General features: G+C 55.4%; 1 protein-coding gene across 2 annotated transcripts in view; it reads left to right on the forward strand.

The window, feature by feature from the left end:
• Positions 1 to 15,824, forward strand: part of LOC113180919 (calmodulin-binding transcription activator 1) — a 687,512-nt gene that overhangs the window by 617,089 nt on the left and 54,599 nt on the right. The window lies entirely within an intron of this gene.

Genomic DNA, 15,824 nt, shown 5'->3' on the forward strand with positions numbered 1-15,824 from the left:
AGCCGCAATGCGGGGCCCTTCGCAGAAAGGCTGCTCGGGTCCCGCGGGGCTCTTTGGCGCCCGCCCCCCGCTGCAGCAGGACCGCGGCTATTTAGAGGCATGCGGCCCTTCCCCGGCGCTCCGAGCCGGGACCGTGAGGCGCAGCCCCGCGGGCTGGGAGCCTGCCCCCACCCCTCCACTTGCGTCGCCCTCCCGAATCCCCGGAGCGCTCTCCGCCCTTCCCCCACCCCAGAGCGGAGACTGTTTGGGGACGAGAATTTCTGCCTTCCTAGGATTTAAACAGTGGATTTGTTTGCTAGACTAAAGGCTGGTGGGGGGGGTCTGCGGCCTGGAACGCAGCGGACCCACGCGCACGCGCATGCGCACGCGCACGCAGCAGCTGAGCGCAGTTTTTGTCCCAGCGTGCAGTCTTTGTCCCCAGCCTTCAGCCTTTGTCCCTGAGGCACAGCTTTTGTTTGCGCAGCCCTACCTAGCTGCGGTCGAAAAATCTTCCCAGAGGAGGGGACGCAGCACCGTGATCCCCCTTCCACACACGTTCCCAAAACCTCAGCTGGGGCGCAGCCATCGAGAAAAGAACGGGCATAGAAATGGGGGAGACGGTAGAACCAGGAGGAGGTGTTGGTGTGGGAGTGCAGCCCTCTGGATACGGGGCTGCAGCGCCTCCTCCAAACCTAAGGGGTTTTCCCCAACCTTTTTGATGAACCTCCGGTGGCCACAGGTCACCCTTGCCAGAACCCCAATTCCCTAGCACAGGGCGGCACCCTGGTAGGCTATATATTTATGGAATGAAAGCAGGCATGAAAAAAATGAGTGCAGATGAGACCCATCCAACCAGTTTATTAATCCAGGGTAGTGGCCAGAAAAGCTTCACCTACTAAGCGAGGTCCTGGTGAGACCTGAAGCTTGATTAGGCATCAGCAAGAGAGAATAGATATCCCAGGAGAGGGGCCAGCGAGTAGGGAAAGGGAGTTGTCTGTGGTCAGGTCTCTCTGGAAACTGCCATTTTTATCATTTGGCCTCCAGAGGTCCAGGTATAGCACTCCAGGGTGGTCTGAGGAGGCTTGCTGTTCATTTGGGCTTGCAAAGGGAATCTTCTGGGCTGGAGGTAGGCAGGAAAGCGGGGGTTACCCTAGATCTGGGGTCTCTGGGAAATGTCACTTCTGCCTGCAGTGTGTCCTATGGATACAAGCAGTCAGGCTGTGCGGAGCTCTGGGCGGGCCTGCAGGCTGTCTAGGCTGTCTTGTCTGTGCCTGTGTTTGCAGAGAACACTGCAGCCCTGGAGCTGAGAGGGTGGGGCAGGTTCTCATTGGTCAAAGGCATTGGAACACCTTTAAGTGGCCCCTGCCCTGGAAGAGAAGGTGAATGGAACTTCTGTGCACCCCGTTCTTTCTCTTCGTTTAGCCATCTGATTCTCCCCAAGGCCAGGTTGAGAAGATTCAGGGTCACCCCAGCCCCACCCTACTCATCCCCTTCTTGGAACCCACTAAGCTGCTTATGCTTAGACTATTTTCAATTGCTTCTCTGACAACAGAGCCTACTGCCGGGGTGAGGGGATGGGAGTGAGCCATGGAGTGAGTTCACTGAGGTTGCAGTTTTCCTGGGCATCCTGGGCTGGTCACCTGGGCAGGCCTGTTGATCTCCAGTTGGGAGGGTCCCTGTCATCTCAGGTAGAGGGGGAAAGCAGGGACTGACAGGTTTAGCTGCATTTCCCGGTACCTGGTTCCCTTGCCAACCTCTGGGCAGGCTGGATGTCCCAGAGAGCCTGCCCCTCGCACTCACCAGGAGCATAGAAGGGTATTCTCTGACTTCTGGGGCAGATTGGCTCTGGGTTGGGTGTTTGGGAAAACTGAGAGCCTTGACCCTGTCTAGGGAGGCAGAGAGAAGGAAAGGCAAGACTCGGCCTCCCCATTTGGCCTTCTGATTTGACCCAGCCCTCTGTGATAAGATGGCAGATTGGCAGCAGGGGTGGGTCCCAGTTCTGCCCCAGCCCTGCCTTCAAGCTGCAACATGTTCCTGACATGTGCCTGCAGTTCTGCAGGCCTCCCCACGGTGTGCCAGCTCCTAGCTCCACCCCAACCCACCAGGGCTGGAGACCACACACTGACCTAGAGACCCTGGGTGCAGTCTAGGGACAATGGGAGAGGCCAGTTATCTGTGGAAGGCATTTGGTTACTTCTTTTCCTCAGGGTAGCTCTCTGATGAGTGTGTGCCAGCTTCTCCTGGGCTGCCCTCTTCCTCTTCTCCCTCCCAGCCCCCCTTGCAGTCACCCTCAGCCAGGCCCACTGCGTGACACAGAAGAAGACTGTCATGGGCAAACAGAGATAGAGAACAATCCAAAAGCATCTCTTTCCCCAGCTGATGGGGAAGGGGGTAGTTAAGTAACTTAGCCGTTGAATAATTTTAAATGCCATTGTTTTACTGAAACAAATATAGTTTGTTTTATGGCACAGAATCCAAAATCCACAAGAATTTTTAAAAGAAGACAAGATAAGACAGCATGAGCCAATTGTCTTGACTTGGAGAGTGGCTCTGAATGACAGAGTCCATGCTCACCCGCTCCTGCCTCTAGGGGCACTTTGAGGAAGTTGGAGACCCTCCGTCCCAGGGGCCTGGTGGGCAGTAAGTGAGCAGGAGCCCTGCCCAGAGCTTGCTGAAGTCCATGTGGAGTGGGGTCTGGACAAGCATGAGCCAATTAGTGCTTGGGCCTCTGGGTGCTTCTGTGTGTAGCAGTGACCTGAGGGACACAAGTGGCAGGAGCAGAAGAGGTTCGAGCCAGTCTTACACTTGAAGCTGAGTGGCAGGAGGAGCACCCTCCTGAGCCCAGCCAGCGTCTTGCTGCAGTCACAGCCTCCCTCCTCATCACAGTCTCCTGTTCTCCGTGGGGACCGCAGCACCGTAGGTCGGAGGGGCGTCCATCTGCTTGGACCTCCAGGCTCTGTTGGAGTGCTCTCCTTGGCACTGTTGCGGGTAGCAATCCTGTCAGCATCCAGTCAGAAGCGTCTTAGCTATTGGGGTCCCCAAGGAGCCAGCTGCTTCTATCAAACCAGGGACCAAGGGGAGGCGACTTCCTGCTGTTTGCAACTGGGGTCCCACCAAGTGGATCCATGCAGAGCCTCTCTGTGTGGGAGCAGAATGGGTCACCTTGGAGCTGGGCCTCACCCAGCCTCCTTATAGCAGTGACAAATAGGGCCCTGTAGAAAAGTGGCACTTAGGAGGAAGCTCAGCCTCCCGGTGGAGGCTGAGGGGACAGCCTTTGCCACCCTCTCCTGACCATTAGGTAGGAGGCAAGAAGACAAGGTCGAGGAAGCTGGGGGTGGGGGCAGGGTGGGCAGGTGCAGGCTGCCCTTGAGGGCTTGTCCCCCACCACCTGGGGATCAGGTGGCTCATTCTGAAGCCTGAAGGTGAGGGGTTCAGTCCCTCCAGTGGACAACACCACACAATGTCTCCTGACCCTGTACTCCATTCCCAGGGCTGCCGTACAATTTACCACCCACTACAGACATTTCTGTCAGCTTTGGAGGCTGGAAGTCTGAACTCTAGGTGACAGCCAGGCTGGGATGCCTTTGGAGGCAAAGAGAAGAATCCTACCCTGCCTCTCCTGGCTGCTGGTGGCCAACAGCCCTGGCCACACCTTGGCTTGTGGCCGCATAACTCCAGTCTCTGCCTCCATGGCCACGTGGCTATCTTCCCTAGATGTGTTTCTCTTTTTCTGTTCTTATAAGGACCCCAGTTGCTGAATTAGAACCCACCAGGTCCACTAAGGACTGGTCTTACTAACTGTAAGACCCTCTTTCCAAATAAATGACATCCTGAGGTTGTAGGTAGACAGCTTGGGCCCTGTCTGTGGGATGGTGCTGGAGCACCCAGAAGAGCACCAGCCAGGGTCCTGGCCCTCAGGCCTTGTTGAAATCAGAGCTGACCCACAGAGAACACCACAGCCCCCTGAGGGTGTGCAGGCCCTGAGCCGGGACAGATGTACCCACCACTGTTGGGAGCCAGGCTCTTGAGCGAACATTTATCGTGCGAACATGAGCACGCTTGGGGCACATGCAGGAGGGGCATAGACGGGGAGGCAAGCTCCTGCCTGGAGATCACTGTCCTGCTGGGATGCTTAGGGACAGCTGAGGACAACAGGACAGAGTGGGCCCTGGCATCCAGCTTCTGGCCTCCCACATCCACCCACTATGGACACACTGACCAGCATGGCCCTTGCCAAAATGAACAGCGTGTCCTTGTTGACCCCATGGCCTGTCTGGTCCTCTGACCCACTCGTTGCCCCTCCCCTTGCAAGCCCCTCTGGCCCTGAGCGCTGCCACTCTGCACTCTCCTCCAGTCCCTTCCAACTCCCCTGCCTGCCTCTCCTCAGTCTATCACCCAGCTCCTTCTGGAAAGTTCTGTGTCCACAAAGCTGGCTCCCTTCTCCATTTACCCACTCTCCCTGAGGGTGTTCCCCTAACCCCTACACCAGGGCTCTCTCCACTGGTGCCCAGCTGGCTGCTCCTCTGTATTTCGTCTCAGAACCATCCAACTGCCCGGAGGAGAGTGCCACCCAGACTTCCTTAGGGCAAGCCAACTTGCCCCAGACAGGACACAACCAGTCTTGGGTTGCCACCCTTCCCACCAGCCCTCCCCTCCCAAACCTTCTGACCTCCGGGATCGTCCAGAAATGGCGCCCTGGGGGCAGTGCCAGCCTGGTGCCTTTCTGTCCTTGAGTTCTCTCACCTTCTCCTTCCCTACCACCGCTGTCATTCAGCCCAAAATAATCCCATGCGTCCTCCCCAGTCTCCTGGCCTCCTTCCCCTGGGCCATTCAATCTTCCATCATCCAGTAAATATGCACTAAGTACCTGCTGTGGCCTGGGCCCTGGGGAACACTGTTCTTGCAGTGTTTGTGTTCCAGTGGGGAGAAAGGCGACCCACCGTCAACGGCAGAGGACGGTGCTAAGTGCTGGCCAGGTGCGGGCAGGCCCCTTCCACTGGGTGGTCTGGGAGAGGGTGCCAGGGTGGCTACTCTAGGTTTGGTCACAGGGGCCTCTAGGAGAAGGCCATAGTGAAGCTGGGATATGAAGGACAGGAAGGAGCCAGCCACGCTAAGGTCCACGGAAGAACCTTCCAGGCAGAGGGATTCGCTAGAACAAAGCCCCCAGCGGAGGAGGGGTGGACTAGCCTGGCATGTGGGAGGGGCTGGAGAGGCTGCTGGGGTCAAAGCAGAGGAAGGGGAGGGGAGGGCCTGAGAAGGGGACCAGAAGGGCCAGTCATTCAATGCAGGGCACAGGGGTGGTACCCTGAGGTCAGTGGGTAGGTGCCATGGGAGCTGGTGGAGGTGCTCAGTAGGGTGACCTGCTCCTGGAATGTTTCACGGCCACCCCGGCCGCTGTCTGGAGAAGCAGTTGTGTCTGTACCTGCAAGAACACCCTGAGGCTCTGGCATCAGTTTAGGCAAGAGACAGCTGTGGCTCCGACAGGCTGGTAATAATGAGTCCTAAGGTGCAGGCCAGCTTTGGGGGAATGTGTGAGGTAAAGTCAGGGATCCCGCTGGTGATCTGAATGGGAGGATGAGAAAGAGGACCTAGACTTGTGACTTAAAGAGGTAGGGGGCCAGCGGGTCATTCCCTGAGATGGAAAAGTTTGCAGCCGCAAGCTTGGGGCGAGGGGATGTAGAGTCTGGGCTCTCTCCACGGGTGCCCAGCTGGATCTGGTTGTGATGAGTGTCTTCTTTAGGGATGCTGAGCTCACAGTTGGCTTTGAAAGTCTGGAGGCCAAGGAGAAAGAGGCCCATGTTGGAGGAGGAACTTAGGAGTCACCAGCTTATAGATGGTATTCAAACCCATGGGCCCACAAACGGGTGGAGGTAAAGGAGAGAAGCTGCAGGGTCAACATGGCCAGCGCAGCGTTGGGATGCCAAGCAGAGACTGGGGAGTCCTTGGGACAGAAGGAGGACCAGGAGGAAATGATCCTGTTGAAACTAAGGAAAGAGGGAGTTTCAAGAAAAAGGACTTGATCAACCATGTCCAGTGTCAGCAGAGAGGTGGACGGTGCTCCAGGTGGAGGGGCCCCGTGTGGGAAGTGGGGAAGACAGCACCACTAGTTTTAAGGCCTGGAAGGGGCTGAAAAACCCAGAGGAGATGGTGCCAAGCCTGTCCCCGAGCTCAGAGCCACAGGCTGGGGCAGGACAGTAGAGGACAGCAGCCTCTCAGACTTTCTCCTGGCCCAGGGGATCCTGTCTCCCACTGTCCTCACCCGCTCCCCATGCAGCAGGGAAGGACCAGGGCCAGCCTCTCCCGCCTTGCACCTCCGTGGGCCCAAGGAGGTGGCCTTCAATCTCTGGGCTCATGGGATATCCCACAGCCCCCGAGTGCCAAAGCCACACTCCCTCTCCATTCTTCCCACTGGGCACAAGGGCAGGAGATGAGCCCCTGGCAGGAACAAACTCGTTCGCCCCCAGACAGTGTGTTGATGACATCAGGCCCAGCAGAGACAGCTCTGGGCCCCTGGCCACTGAATGTCCCTGAAATACGGGAACCCTGCAAGTGGGAAGACGGCCTGCAGGCCTGCTCAGGCAGCTGGACCCTCACTCCCAAGTCACTGATGGCCAGCTCCATTCTCCTACCTTGTTCTTTGGATGCTGGTCATTGGTTCTCCACAAAGCACAGCCCCAAAGGCCACTTGGAAGCTGGGACCCCAGAGAGGCCATCGGGGTGGGATCAGGCCAGTATTGAGCTGACTTCTTTCGCCTTTTCTAGGATCAGGCTCCCAGAATCCCCCCCCCCCCGAAAAGACTGGAAATGTAGGTCTGTTTATCCAGAAGTGGGGAGAAATGGCCCCCCCTGAGGCTGACCAGACTCCAGAGCCTGGGCAGTGAGGAATGAAGAGGCGGGGGCCACGGGTGGGAGGAGCGAGTTTCTGCAGGTCCCTAAGCACGGTGAGAGGAAGCACCTCGCACGTGATCCAGTCGTGCACACAACTGGGAAGGCGACACTCAGCTCTGACTGGGGCCAAGAGGAAGGCTTTTCCTTTTAAAAGCTCCTAAAAACACACTGATTTCTGATCCCTCCTGAGCAGCTCAGCGACCTCGTCCCCTGCCTCTGGGACACCAGGAGATTCGGAACAGTCTCTGATAGACTGAAGACCAGCTTCCTCCACTGCAGTAACCTGCCAGCACTTTCCAGGGGTTGTGAACCCTGAGTCCTTTGTTTGAGGGGGAAAAGTGAGGGCAGGTGTGTGTCGAATGTCCATACTTAAGGAACAACAGGGGACATTCCTAAAAATCAGCACAGAGCAGACATCTCAGGATGCCAGAACAAACTAGAATACTAGAGAGTTAGAAGCAAGTTGGGTTGGCACATAGTCTACCTCCGCCTCCTTCTAGAAGCTCGGTCCCCAGAAGAGCAGGAACAGCCCAGACCCTGACTTCCTCCTTACTCCTCTTCAGCACATTCTCCTCCCTTCCATCTTCCCCTTCTCCATCTGTCAGCCAAGCTCACCTAAGCTCTCTAGAAGCCAGGACAGAAAGGCGGATGAGGAATGAGCCAGCTGAAGCTGGGGCTGAGTGACAGGTTGCCGTTTCTTTGCAGAGATAATATGCTTCGCCTCCCGTGACCCGGTGGATTGAGCGGATGCTCTTTCCCAGCATTCCTACCATTAAGGAAGAGGGAGCAGTGACCTGGCCCCACCACACTCTCCAAGCCCTGTGCCCAGAGGGCTTGGTTCTCACACCAGAAAATGGGGAAGTCCCCAAAGAGACCTCAGGGTCTCTTCTCATACCAAAGCCTGAGATATTCTGGGATCAGAGCAAAGAATCCCCAGCCCCTCTCCTAAGTTGGCAGTGTTCTGGAGAGCTGGTGGCATCCTGGCCTTAAGGCACCTGGGAGAGCTGGGGGCCCTCTGAACCACAGTGATGGCCTCTTTCAGCAAAGCCCACCTCCTGGCACAGAGTTGCCCACCAGGGGTAATAGCTGGCCTCTGCCAGTGCTGGCCACCCGCCTGGTCCCATCTGTAAAGCACTGATGTGCAAGGACGCACTCAGACGTCCAACAACCGGAGGTCCCCGTGCTGCAGGTGAGGTCACCAGGACCCAGAGCCTCCCACATGGTGGTCCTACCCCGGGTGCGGCTGCCTGGCCCCTGCGCCATGGGCTCCCCTGCCTTCTCCCTGTTCCAGTGGTGCTGCTTCACAGCTGGAGGCACGCGGTGACCCTGCACCCCACAGTGCCCACTGCCCCATGAAGGGTGCCTTCTTCTCTGCCTTCCCATCCCACTTTGTAAGAACCTCCATTAGCAATTTTTCTCTGAGATCATTTTATTCAACAACTGTTAATGTAGGGATCTCCCATGAGGTGCCAGGTGCGGCGCCAAGTGCCAGGAATCAGAACCCTTTGAGGACAGGAGGCCCGTGCTCCCTGGGCTTTACCGACCCGTGGAGGAGAAATCATGGCTGAGCGCAGGCTCGGGCACAAACAGCACTTGGAGAGCTTTTCCCAGGGGTCTTCCCAGGAGGTCTCGGAGGGTGTTCTTGAAGAAATGACCCTTGAACTGGGATCTGAAGGAGGAGCAGAAGTTGACTCCATGGAAACAGGGATGGCAGGGCCATTCCAGGCCGAGGGAACAGCACGCGCAGGGCTCTGTGTTGGGAGGGGTCTGGAGGCCGTGAGGTGGCGGGGAGCGGTGGCCAGGCTGGAGGAGGCAGGAGGGGCACTCGCAGGCGGGGCTGGGCCGGAGGGCCTGGAGTGGTAGCTTTCGGAGAGGGAGGCCGTTGAGGGTTTGAGAGGCGGTGACGTGCCCCAGCTTGCTTTCTGAGACATGGGCTGGGAGAGCAGACTGGACAGGCGAGTGTGGACAATGAACTTGTCCAGGCTCAAGGCCATGGTAGACTTGGCAGTTCTGGGAAGAAGAACGAGTTGAGGGACACAAAGAGGTGGCCTCGGTAGAACTCCTGGATGGATCAGCTGTGGGGGCCTGTGTCATTCACCTTGGATGAGGACTGGTCATGAGTTGGGCTAAGCTTCAGGGGCCTTTGGAACAACCCTGAGAAAAGTCAAGGGCAAGTGAGTACAAGAAGAGAAGAAGGGCTCAGAGAAGCCCGTGGGCAGGAGAGGGGTGTCTGAAGTGTGGGCCTAGGGGCGCTGCATGAAATGGGTCTCTGGATGTGGAACAAGTGGACAGGGGTGAGAAAGAGTCCAAAAGCCAGGGACTTTTCTCTTAATAATCTTTGTGCCCAATGTCTGTCATAGTGAGGCCAGAGATGTAGTAGCTTCTCAGTCAACATTACTTCAAGGGATGGGCTGATGGATGGAGAGATGGAGAGATGGAGGCATGGTCAACCCAGTGGTGTCTTTGAGACCATTGTCCTCACTGCTAAATGACTTCAGCATCAGCCTGACGTCCTCCCTGATATCAGCCGTCTGAGGATGGGGTCTAGAACTGGTCAGGCACCACTGCCCCTTTCTGGTCTCCCTCTCACCGGATGCTTCAGGCAAGTGACCCAAGAAAAGAATGCAAAGCTTTCTGGACACAGTGGCACACACCTGTCATCCCAGCAGCTCCGGAGGCTGAGGCAGGAGGATGGCGAATTCAAAGCCAGCCTTAGCAACGGTGAGGCACTAAGCAACTCAGTGAGACCCTGTCTCTAAATAAAATACAAAACAGGGCTGGGGGTGTGGCTCAGTGGTTGAGTGCCGCTGAGTTCAATCCCTGCTCCCCCCCCCCACCACCAAAAAACGCAGAGCTTGCCATATTCTTTATTGAACATGCCCTCAGGCTGCCTTCAGAGCTCTTAGGCACCCCCCACCGGCCCGGTGAGGACAGAGAAGCCTCCCTGCTGCTCACTGCAGCGGGAGAAGGAAGGGAAAAGCAGTCTCTAACCCGAGACATTCAAACCCGGTGTCGATAAGGGAGACTTCTCTGCCAGGCCCCTGGCGGGTCACTGCATGGTGACTTGCCATCCGGGGGGCATGAGGTCGGGCTTTGTGAGCCTCTGTGATCCCCCACTGCCTGGTTAGTTCCCCTTCAGCCTGGGTAGAGCATGAATGAGTGAGTGAGGAACTCGGTGGGTAGAAGAGTCAGTGGCCATGGAAGTCTCCCCATCCCCATCCCTCCCCAGGGAATCCTGTGGCGTGGAAACACACTGGCAGGACAGTGACACTGACAACAACCAGCCAGGTCCCGTGGCCAGAGCTTCACATTCATGATCCTGTTGAGGTCTCAACACCCACCTCCTTGGCCACCTGTGGACTCAGGAAGTTGTTCTTAGGCAGATACCTCTCCCCTGAACTGGGTCATATACCATCATGGTATCATCAGGCTTGGCAGTCTGTCCACCCACCTGTCATCCACTGACCTGCAGAGCTCCAACCACCCGAGAGCCACTCTGCAGGAACTGAGACTTTGCTCACTATGTCAGACCATTTTTTGTTACTATAACAAATTACCCATAATTTGGGTGCTTTATAAAGAAAAATGACTTATTTAGCTTATAGGTTCTGGGGGTTCAAGGGCATGGCACTAGCTTTGGCTCAGGCTCTGGTGAGGGCAGATGGCATCACAATACTGGAGCATGTTTAGGAGGGAGAGACCACCTCACCAGATAGGAAGCTAGACTAGTGGGGTAGCTTGCTATGACAACAACCCTCTTGTGAGAACTAACTCGGGGACCCATGAGATCTGCGTGAATTTCTCCCAAGAGCAGCGTCCCCAGTGACTTCCCACCAGCCCCACCTCTTAAGGTCCCACCACCTCAACATTGCCACACTGGGGCAGACTTCCAACACAGGACCGTGCCCAAACCCAAGTACCCGTCCACCAGGCATGCCCCCACCCAAGCAGCTCATGGCTCAGGACAGGAGGCAAACAGGACAACTTGGGCAGTGTGCAGAGCACTCCACGAGCGGATTCTGAGCATTGGGGGAGGGGCAGAGGGTCCTCCACCCCTTCAGAAGGGGAGCACACGTCACAAGGGGTGACCCCGTGTGACAGCTGTACTGTCTGTTCCTAAGCGCACTCTTCGAAAGTAGAAAGGTTGTGCGAGAGTAGCCCACTGTGCTGTCACTGTCCACACAAGCCTGCCCTGCCTCGGATACCACTGCCAGTTCAGGGTCCCAGGACCCCCACTTGACAAGCCACTGGGAGGACTCAGAACACTCTGAAAGTTGCTAGACTCACAGTAGATGGCATCAGGAGGGCACAGGTTAAAAGGAGGATTGCACTGGGCAGAGTCCCCTAGGGTGCCAAATACGGAGCTGCCATGGTCCTCTGCCTGGGGAGTGGTACATAGCACTGCTGTCCTGACATTGATGTGAGACAGTCCCCAACTAGGCGTGTCCATTTGAGCCTCCATGTCCACGGATGTCAGTGAGGTTCCATTGTGCAGGCTCCTAATGGCTAAGGCAACCCCAGAGTCAGCTGACCCAGAGCCCCCCACTCTACATCTTGATATTGGTCTTCCTGTCATGGCCGACCACTACCCTAAAACACCCAGTGTGGCCATCTCCTACCCTAAATTATATGGTTCGACCGTCCTGTGACCCAGGACCTCCGGGCAAACCAAGATCACTTCCCAGGGGGGGAGGAGAAAGGCTGGACCTCTCTGGGGGCAAGGTTAAATCGGTTCCTGCACAGGAGGCCCTTCCCCTCTGCCCCCACCTGCCCCTCCTATTCCTTGTCTCAGGGACCAGATTCTGTTTGGTGTTGGCATCGAGGAGGGAGGATGGCTGTGTTCAAGACGTCATCGTTTTCAGAGCATTGCCTACAAAGCTCTCGCCTAGCTTTCAGTGGCTCTTTGGAGACATGTTTTCTTGTGATACGTGGTTTGGGTGGATCATACTCTGTCTACCATCGAGAATATTGTGCACAGCTCACATTTTCCCACGTGGGGACGTGAATTAACTAGATTGCAGATCAATCCACCTCGATATGAAATGAAAGGAGCGATTCCAGGAGCCTTGGCAGCTCAGGTGATTATTCTGATATATTATTTTAGTCACTTCTCTAAATCACTCCTCTGTGCTGTGACCTCGATGCTCTGGAAATGGACCTGCATCCTGCCTCCATTTTGTAGGCGGCAGCCCTGGTGGGAGCAGCGCTCTTGTCCCTAGTGCTCCCTCCCAGGGGCTCCGTTAGCCGCAAAGGCTTAAGAGCAGCTTTCTCCGGCCCCGCCTCTTGGGAGCTGGGGGCCTGGGAGCCCAGAACCAGCATCCCCTTCTCTGTGACCGGTGCTTCTCTTCCTTCCCCCAGTGCTAATGGAACCTTATAAGTGGTGACCAGCTGGGTGTAGACAGGGAGGGAGCCTTGCTGCTCCATAAACTCACAGTTCAGGAAGAGGGAAGGCAGGTGCAGCATTCACCCGTCTTCTACGATGGTGACAGTTGAGTGTGATTCTTAAGGCACAAAAACTGCATCCATGCTCCTACTTTATATGCTTGGTGCTGTTTCCTGTTTACTGGAAGGTCTAGCCTGGGTCACCTGGCAGCCAGAGCCAGTGGAAGTGGGTATGTGGCTGTGTGGAGGTGCTATGGGCAGCCTAGAAATACTGCAGACAGAGCCCCATGCATAAGTTTGGATCTGGTGCATTTGAAGTCCCCAAACCCAGAACTTGGAAATGATTCATGCTTTGTTGTGTTTGGTTGGTATTAGGAATTGAACCCATGCTTTACCACTGAGCTACATCCCCAGCTCTTTTTATTTTTTTATTTTTTGACACAGGGTCTCACCAAATTGCTGAGGCTGGCCTTGAACTTGTGTTCCTCCTGCCTCAACCTCCTGAGCAGCTGGGATTACAGGTGTGTGCCACCACCACACCTGTCAATTGACACACTTATACCCCTCACTTGCTTGGGAAGCAGCAGGAAAGAGCAAGCTCTGAGCAGAGGCAAGAGGTGGCAGGGAGCTTTGATACTCCAAGGCCTCCCGTCGCATCCAAGGACATGGTTCCTCCCCTGGCACCTGCCTTTTTTATTCCCAGTTAGGAAGCGTGCGGGTGCTTATTGGATACTTGGTGAAAGGCCCTGGGCTTATTCCAGGACACTTAAATGTGAGTTAAAACCAGGGGGATTACTGGGCAGGGCTGCCTTTCCTGTCCCAACTCTGGAGACATACAGCAATCCAGGGGGTTCCTCTTTGGAAAGGGACAGTGCTTCTCTGGCCCAGGGCCCGCAGAGCCAAGCAAGGGACTGACTCCACTTCATTATACCCAGAGCCAGTGAGCTGCTGGCCCCTGGGGTGTGGCTGCACCAAAAGGGACCACTGTGAAGAGGTGACCAGGGTGTCAAAAAAGAGGGGGCTGGGGTGGGAGGCACAGGAGTGTGTAAGGGCCTGTGCTTTTCCCTGGCCACATTTTTTATTTTCTCAGGAATGGCATTTAGCGCCCAGGGTGTCTGCTGTGCTCCCTGAACTCAGGCTGTCAGCGCCCTTCCTCCCCGGGTGCTCGCCCGGCAGTTGGTGCTGCATGAGTACATAACCAGGCCTTCCTGCCCATCACACGGCCCTTTTTCCATTTGCAAAACTCCTCCCCTGGCTCCCCTGGGACTTTATCAATCTGAAGTCATAGTTGCTTCCCTACTAGGGAACTGACCGGCTCTTGGCTCTTGTTCCCACTGGCATTTGACGGTGGCTAAAGGATGGTGATTTCAAAGTGGGTCTCACAGGTGTTTTGACTCCATTGTTGCTTCTCCCTAATCAGATCTCCATGCTAAATAGATAACTGGCACCTACTTAGTAAGACACTACAACAGCTGTAACTTGCAGGTTTTGAGTGTGCTGTTCTGAGTGAAATGTCCTTTCTTAGCTGTGACACACCCCCCACCCCCCCACCCCCCGCCAGGCTATAGAAAGCTCTGGCCCTCTTCAGAGGCTCAGCTGGGGTTTCCCACCTCATGGAAAGGCCAGCTGCAGCACCACAGGATCTGTGGTGTTCTCAGACATCAAAACTGGGCCTTGCTGAGCTCCAGGACGGAGGGGCATTAGTTCCTGATTGGGCAAGTGTGGCCTTGAACGAGAATCCAGAGGGGAGGGCCTGTGAAGCCTGAGTTCTGCACAGCTCTGCCTGTGAGCCTTTGGCACTGAAGAGACGCAGGGAAGTGAGGGATTCCAGCTAAGAAGGGGTTTGCAGGAGTCCAGTGGGGTGGGCCGGCCTGAAGGGGCCCCATGAATTAAACTGTGTGCTAAAGACCCTGGGCCTGGGTCCCCTCCTGATGTCTCCTGAGTGACATGTGTAATCCTGAGGTTCTGAGGGGTTGGGGGAATGAGCAGGCCTGTATTAGCCACTGAGCATGAGTTGAAGGTGGCCCCACTCAGCTCCTGTGGATTTTCTTTCTGCATTATGTCCCCAGAGAGAAATCTGCATGTTCCAGGGCCAGTGGCAGGGTCTCTCTTCCTGCCCTCAGATGAAGCTGATGGCCTTCTGAGGCTGATATTAACCATGGCATGACCTGGCAGCAACACCTCCCTCCCCACCGCCCCCTGCACCCCAAAGCTGAAGGGCTCAAATCGACAAGAAGGTGCTAGTTTTCTGGGTACTGTGCGTTGGGGGAGCTCACTGGGAATCCAGAGTCCCTGCAGCCGAGGCACAGGGGCACTTGCTGGTCCAGGTCAGGCTGGACGTGCACTGTGACTACACAGCCTTCCACCCGTCTTTTCAGCAGTAACAGTGATTTGGATGAAATGGGATTTTTAAAAAGAATTGTGTTACGACTCTAGTCCAGCCTCACCTGACAGATGAGGAAACTGAGGCAGGTAGTTAGGGTGGCAGTGGGGAAAAAAAAGCCCAGACTGTGGAGCCAGGCCAGGACCTTCCCCCCTTACCTCTGGACAGCCCAGAGGCCCCGACCAGGCAGCCCAGATGGAGGTATGTGAGGCTCCCTGCAAAGGTCACAGCCACTGTGATCCTGAAGAAGACCCCCAAGTTCAGGACCGTGTTCTCCATGGTCCCTGGTCACCCAGGAGGAATCGTGCCAAGCAGGAACTGACGGACCCACCCGGCTTTTTGCACCATTAGAAACCACCCATCTTAGGTGGGAGCAGTGGCACACGCCTGTAATCCCAGTGCCTCCGGAGGCTGAGACAGGATAATCTCAAGTTCAAAGCCAGCCTCTACAACGGCGAGGTGCTAAGCAGCTCATTGAGACCCTGTCTCTAAATAAATTACAAAAATAGGGCTGGAGATGTGGCTCAGTGGTCAAATGCCCCTGAGTTTAATCCCTGGTACCAAAAAAAAAACAACAACAACAACAAAAAAAAAAAACCGCCAAGAAACCACCCATCTTTTGGCCTCCTCCCTGGGAGTCTTCATTTTCTCTCTCTTCTCCCCACCTCCCTCCCGCCACCCCCTTTCTGAGTTTTTATAGCTTTATTGAGATACAATTAACCTACTATACAATTTACCAATTGAAAGTATTCTTAGTATATTCACAGTTTTTGCATTCATCACCACAAACTAACTTTATTCATCTTATTTATTTGGGGGATGATGATTCAACCCAGGGATGCTCTATCACTGAGCTATACCCCCAGCTCATTTTATTACTTTATTTTGAGACACTGAGGCTTGCCTTGAACTTGGCATCCTCCTGCCTCAGCCTCCTGAGTTGCTGGCATTAAAGGCCAGAAGTTAATTTCAATGAATGTTTTTCATCCCTCTCCAAAAGAAATCCCCATATCCATCGACAGTCACTCCCCATTCCTCCCCAAGTCCTCTCTCCCTTCCACCTTAGGCAACTCTTCATCTACTTATTATCTTGATAATGTGCCTATTCTGGAAATGTCCTGTAAAGAGAATCGTACATACGGTGTGTGTCTTGTGGCTGGCTTCTCTCACTCAGCGTGATGCTTTCTGGATT

The sequence above is a fragment of the Urocitellus parryii genome, chromosome 11, assembly GCF_045843805.1.
Source record: "Urocitellus parryii isolate mUroPar1 chromosome 11, mUroPar1.hap1, whole genome shotgun sequence".
NCBI lineage: Eukaryota > Metazoa > Chordata > Mammalia > Rodentia > Sciuridae > Urocitellus > Urocitellus parryii.